We start from the raw sequence: 5,941 nt of genomic DNA on the forward strand, positions 1-5,941 counted from the left end.
TTTCTCATCTCTGAACTCTGAGAAAATGTCCTGACTTATAGTACTTTTCACTTTTAAATCTCTTCTAATGAGAAGCTTTCCAAAATTCCTTTGGCCTGCCCACTCTGCCCCATCCCCTTCCCTGAGCTATTGAGCTGTCTTTCAGGAACCACAGCTATCTTTTCATTTCACTGACTGACTTCTTTTTATTTGAACGCTGATTATTCCTGTTTACAGCAGTCATGAATACTTCCTGTGCCCTCTCTACCTGAATCAGTTTAGACTAAATTTAAGAGGGGAAAAGTGGCAATGGTCCAAATGCCCACCCTGTGTTTCTCTGCATTGGCAAAAGAGCCTGATGGGGAGGTGGAAATGTGTAATTACTGGTCTGCATTCAGCCCACAACATCCCTCCTGTCTCTGCTCTGCACCTATTCTGTCAATCCTTACCCCTGTTCTCTGGTCCCCTTCACCGCCTCTGCCTGAGTTCCTGCACGGTTTTCTTATTGCACGTTATGCTTACCAAATTCTTCAGCTTCTGTTAAAACAATCAAACAGTCTGCTGCTGATGCTTTAATGCATTTTAAGTACAATATCATTTTAAACATAAATCATTTTGAAAAGTTAAGCAGCAGTATTTTTATAGTGACCTTGTTAAATTCTACTTTTCCTCAGCTGTCAGGCCTCAATGTGACAATTGGATCCAATCACTGAGTAACTTATCTCAAAAATATGAATTTGTCATCTTATTACAGGAGGTAGTAATTTGAAAAAAAGTAGCTATTTTAATTAAAATACTCTAGATGAGTATTACACACAACTTCCACAACTGATTCCTGGTAAGTTTGCATTGACATTTTATGAGAGATTCACTATTAATAAAGAAGCATGGTTTTGTTCCATGTTAATTATAGTTCATTACATGGGTTTAGAATTTTATTAAGCATCCGGGTGATTTCACAATAATCTGTGAGAGGTTTCTTTCCCCAGTTTTGTGTTTCGTTGCACTGTGACATTCTGTCTTGAAGGTGTATTTGAGTAGAGGGTATAGCCACTCCTTCTGCTGATGCTTCTGGGTCCTCAGGTTCTCCTAATGCTTGGTGAGACAGCAGAACATGGCTCATGTCTTATTGGGCCACAGGTTCAGGGACTCCTACTTCTTGCCCTTGTAGAATTTCCTGAGGTTTTCTTTCTGAGTCTGGTTAATGACAGTAAGAACACAGACAATGGATTTGTGACAAATGAGATCTTGGAGAGCTTGAACGATTCTTTGCCTGGAACTACCTCACTTTCAAGTGGTCCAGCTGTTTGAGCAGCTCCTCCTTCTCTTTGCCATGAAGGTCCCAAGCTTTAATTTGGGTATAGCTTCACACTTGGCCACTGCCAGGGATGAGATAAATAACTCTGCTAAGAGTTCTGATGAGTACTGGGGAAATACATTTTTTTTTCTGAAACAATATATAATCCCAGAGATTTCTTCAATATCATCCCAAAGTATTAATATTGTCTTTACTTGTATAAGTGAATGCACATGTATACATGACCATAGGTAATTCAAATCTAAAACTAAGTGGTAAAGTAATATTTTAACACATTTATAAAAAAACACATCTTTCAGCTTTTTTACTGCATTTTCGATTAATTGGCTAAATACCAAAATTGGTGTAGCATTGTACATATTAGATTTAAACTGCTAGTCTTGATTTTCCTCACTTAAGGGTACCTAACTCTTCAAAAATTAAACTACCGATTTGGTGAAAAAGGTTGGTAGCTCCTTGCTTTTTTGTTGGGTTCCTAACTTCCTAACATGAGATTCCATTAGGTCTTCACTAGAACTGGATGTTAAATACAGCATCCTTTACAGAGAAATCCGTATTCTTTGTCCACTGAAAAATTAAGTTTAATAATTTATATAAGGAAATAGTCACTCAACATCAATCATAGGATGTTTTTCCAAGGTGAACAAATCTCATAATATGATTTCCATTACAATGTCCTTACTTTCAAATTTTCAACACAACTATCTCAAACCAGTAGTTTGGTTTTTAACCCATACAATTAAAAAGTGACTAGACACTCATATACTGTTGGTGGGACTGCAAATTCGTGCAGCTAATATGGAAAGCAGTATGGATATTCCTTGGAAATCTGGAAGTGGAACCATCATTTGACTCAGCTATTCCTCTCCTTGGTCTATACCCAAAGGACTTAAAACCAGCATACTACAGGGACACAGCCACATCAATGTTTATAGCAGCACAATTCACAATAACTAAACTGTGGAACCAACCTAGATGCCTTTCAGTGGATGAATGGATAAAAAAATGTGGCATATATACACAATGGAATATTACTCAGCATTAAAAGAGAATAAAATCATGGCATTTGCAAGTAAATGGAGGGAGTTGGAGAATATAATGCTAAGTGAAGTTAGCCAATCCCAAAAAACCAAATGCCGAATGTTTTCTCTGATATATAACAAGGCTGACTCATAGTGGGGTAGGGAGAGGGAGCATGGGAGGAATAGATGAACTCTAGATAGGGCAGAGGGGTTAGAGGGGAAGGGAGGAGGCATGGGGTTAGAAATGATGGTAGAATGTGATGATCATTATTATCCAAAGTACAAGTATGAAGACACGAATTGGTGTGAACATACTTTATATACAACCAGAGATATGAAAGGTTGTGCTCTACATATGTAATAAGAATTGTAATGCATTCCACTGTCATATATAAATTAAAAAAAAGAAAAAAAAGATGGCTTTACTGAAGGAACTGAATGTATACCTTACATGTAGATAAGTTTCATCTTATATGAGAGAGAATTCAGGACATTCATTTAAACTGTATTAGTAGAAGTTTGGTTGACTATTTAAGTTGATGCATTTCAAAGTATTTAGTCTGATTAACCCTCAAAATGTAAGTACATATATCAGCAATTTTACCCAGATCCAGAATTTCATATTATAAATTTGTGTTTGAAAATAACTAGTATTGCTGAAGATATTTTGGTAAAATTTGAGTCATCATTATATAGTAACTTTAAATTTGGTTATCCAGTGGCACACCAACTTCCACTTACTTCAATAATCTCATTGGTATTCTTCATTGCCTTTTTGTATGCAGCAGGTACACATGAATCTATAAACAGATGTATTTCAATAAATAATATTCTGCTGGGCATGGTAGCAAACAGCTGTAATCCCAGTGGCTAGGGAGGCTGAGACAGGAAGATTGAGAATTCAAAGCTAAAAGTGAAGTGCTAAGCAAGTCAATGAGACCCTGTCTCTAAATAAAATACAAAATAGAGCTGAGGACATGGCTCAGTGGTCGAGTGCCCTGAATTCAATCCCCAGTACCCAAAATTAAAACAAACAAACAAAACAGTATTCTTTGGAGATCAACAATTTTAATGCATATATGTCTGTCTATATGAGTTCTTTGAAGATGCTACTTATTTGTCCACTTTTTGAACCACTGCCCTGATGGACATTCATGTTATTTCAAGTCATTTTATTACAAACAATGTTTACTGAATAACCTTGTAAAACCTCTTTGTATATGTATGTGACTATATCTGGAAAATTCTCAGCAGTAGAATTTCTGGGTTAAATGGTTGGTGGCAATTTCAATTTTGATTAATACTGACAAATTCTTTTCATATAAGTTATACCAATTTGCATTCAGACCAATAATTTGAGACTATTTGTCTATACTCCAGAAAACACAATACATAATGAAGCCTTTGATCTCTTCTAATCTGATAGGAAAAAGTAGTATTGAATAGTTATATCTTGCCTGTCTTTACTAATGAGTTAGGCTTAATATTTATTTTTTATGGTTCAAATCATTTAGTATTTACTTACAGTGAGTTCTTAGGAGAATTTGACTTTTATCCTCTAAAATTAGGAGTCAAGGATAGGTGCCTGACTCTGACCCAGAAGAATATAAGGGCAAGAAGAAGGCTACATTTGCCTCTGATATCAAAGCAAAGAGAGGGACTCAGAGGGGACAAAGTTCTATTCCACAATCACGGCATATTTCATGATTCCCCTGGAGCTAAGCAGATACTATAGTGGGTAGCTTGAATATATTCCACTGGAAATGATCTCTGACTAAGGGGACTGTCTGCTGCAGAGATAGTTCTAGGAGAAGAAGGTTTTATGAAGTATAATGTCAGGAAAGGAGCTGTGAAGCAGCAGAGGGAGTCAGAGAGTACATCAGCAGTAACAAGGAATTGTGCTGACACTTTGGGGAGGGATTTAGAAAGAATCTACTAATAATCTACACAAGAAAGCCAGCATTTGCATATGTCCCTTGATAGAGGATATTTGATAGCCAAGAAGAAATTTCTATCAGTAACAGAGAAGTAAGCAGACAGTTTTGTCTCTTTATTCTCTTTCTTCCTCTTCTTATTAGCTCTGGAGTTACCAAAAAATGTAGATCACGTCTCAAAGGATATTAAAGAAAGTGAACAAATAACTCCCAAGTCCACTGTATGTTATGTAGCCTGGATTCTTGCCACAGTCTGGCTGGGCACAAAATCACGAGCCACCACACAGCTTGTAGATTCAAACAGCAACTCTTTATTCCCGAACTCACACCAGCCGTCTACAATCATGTTCTGGGGAAATCTCTGCCCAAATCCACCTCCACTGGGCTTCTGTCTCCCAAAATATACTGTCTGAATCCCGTGAGAACTCAAGGGGAACTCTGGCAGCAGGATATGCCCTATTCCCAGCAGGAATAATCTTAAACCTTAAACCTGGAACCTAAACTGGGAACGCCCTAATCAGCCTTGGTCCTTGAGCAAGGTCACCTACATTCAATGTCACTGCAACATGGGGTACGCTGGCAAGGAAATTGTCATGCCTACTTGGCTAATGGCTCCCAGCAGATTCTGTCTGACCTGGGAAAGAAGAGGAGGAATTCGAAATCAGTTATGAGATGAAAGTTTTGATTTAGATTGGATTGGATTTGTAAATACAGGTAAATTAGAGTACTTCGCTAATACCTGCAAATGGCTGAAAACCTGTGAGGTGTGTCCAAGATGTTGTTCTACAAGTGAGGAAGGTAGATATTCCAGGGTGAGTTTCAGGAAAGTTATAGGGGAAAAATATTTCCTCATTTTATTCAACCAAATTCCAGCCCATGCAATATACTTGTTTATACCTGGCATAAGGGAATTCTTCCAATTTCACAATTTAACAAGAGAAAAAAAAATACCTTTAGATTTTAGTTTGTGTCTGAATTGAGCCCAAATGCCATATTTAGATTTATAAAGGCATAGTGTGTTTTAAGAAGAGATATTGCCTTCAACTCACTATACCCTGTTTCTGGCTAAATTGTCCAGATCTTTGCTCCTCCAGGTGTGGACCATAGACCAGCAACATCAGTATCACCTGGGATCTTGTTAGAAATACAGAATGTCAGTCTTAATCCCACACCTACTGAATCTACATTTTTACAAGATCCCTGGGTAATTCTTGGCACATTAAAGTCTGGAAGCATGAAGCTAGAGATGAAGAAAACCTCTTTTGTCTTTCAGCCCACTCCATAAATTTAAAGTAGAAAATAGTGGATGGAAGTAAAAGATGAGACTGTCTCATTATTGTATTGGAAAAAATTTTCAAGGTCAATGATCTGTTGTTTTCGTCATATTCAGTGTATGACTGTAACCAAAGTCAGTTTGAAATCACACTGAACTATTACTATAAGTTAAAAAATATTTTTAGACATTTGCCATATGAATTCTAAGTCTCACAACTGTTCTTTTTTATTTAAATTTGTTATATATGACAGCAGAATGCATTTTAATTCATATTACACATATACAGCATAATTTTTCATATCTTTGGTTGTACACATATTCACACCATTTGTGTCTTTATACATGTACTTAGGGTAATGATGTCCATCTCATTCCATCATCTTTCCTACCCCCCATGCTCCCTCCCTTCCCC

General features: G+C 37.0%; 1 pseudogene; it reads right to left on the reverse strand.

Annotated features, from left to right (window-relative positions):
• Positions 1-906: 906 nt before the first annotated feature.
• LOC107152563 overlaps positions 907-5,941 on the reverse strand; it is a 48,557-nt pseudogene continuing 43,522 nt past the window's right edge.

Source organism: Marmota marmota, unplaced genomic scaffold (assembly GCF_001458135.2).
Source record: "Marmota marmota marmota unplaced genomic scaffold, marMar, whole genome shotgun sequence".
Taxonomy (NCBI): domain Eukaryota; kingdom Metazoa; phylum Chordata; class Mammalia; order Rodentia; family Sciuridae; genus Marmota; species Marmota marmota.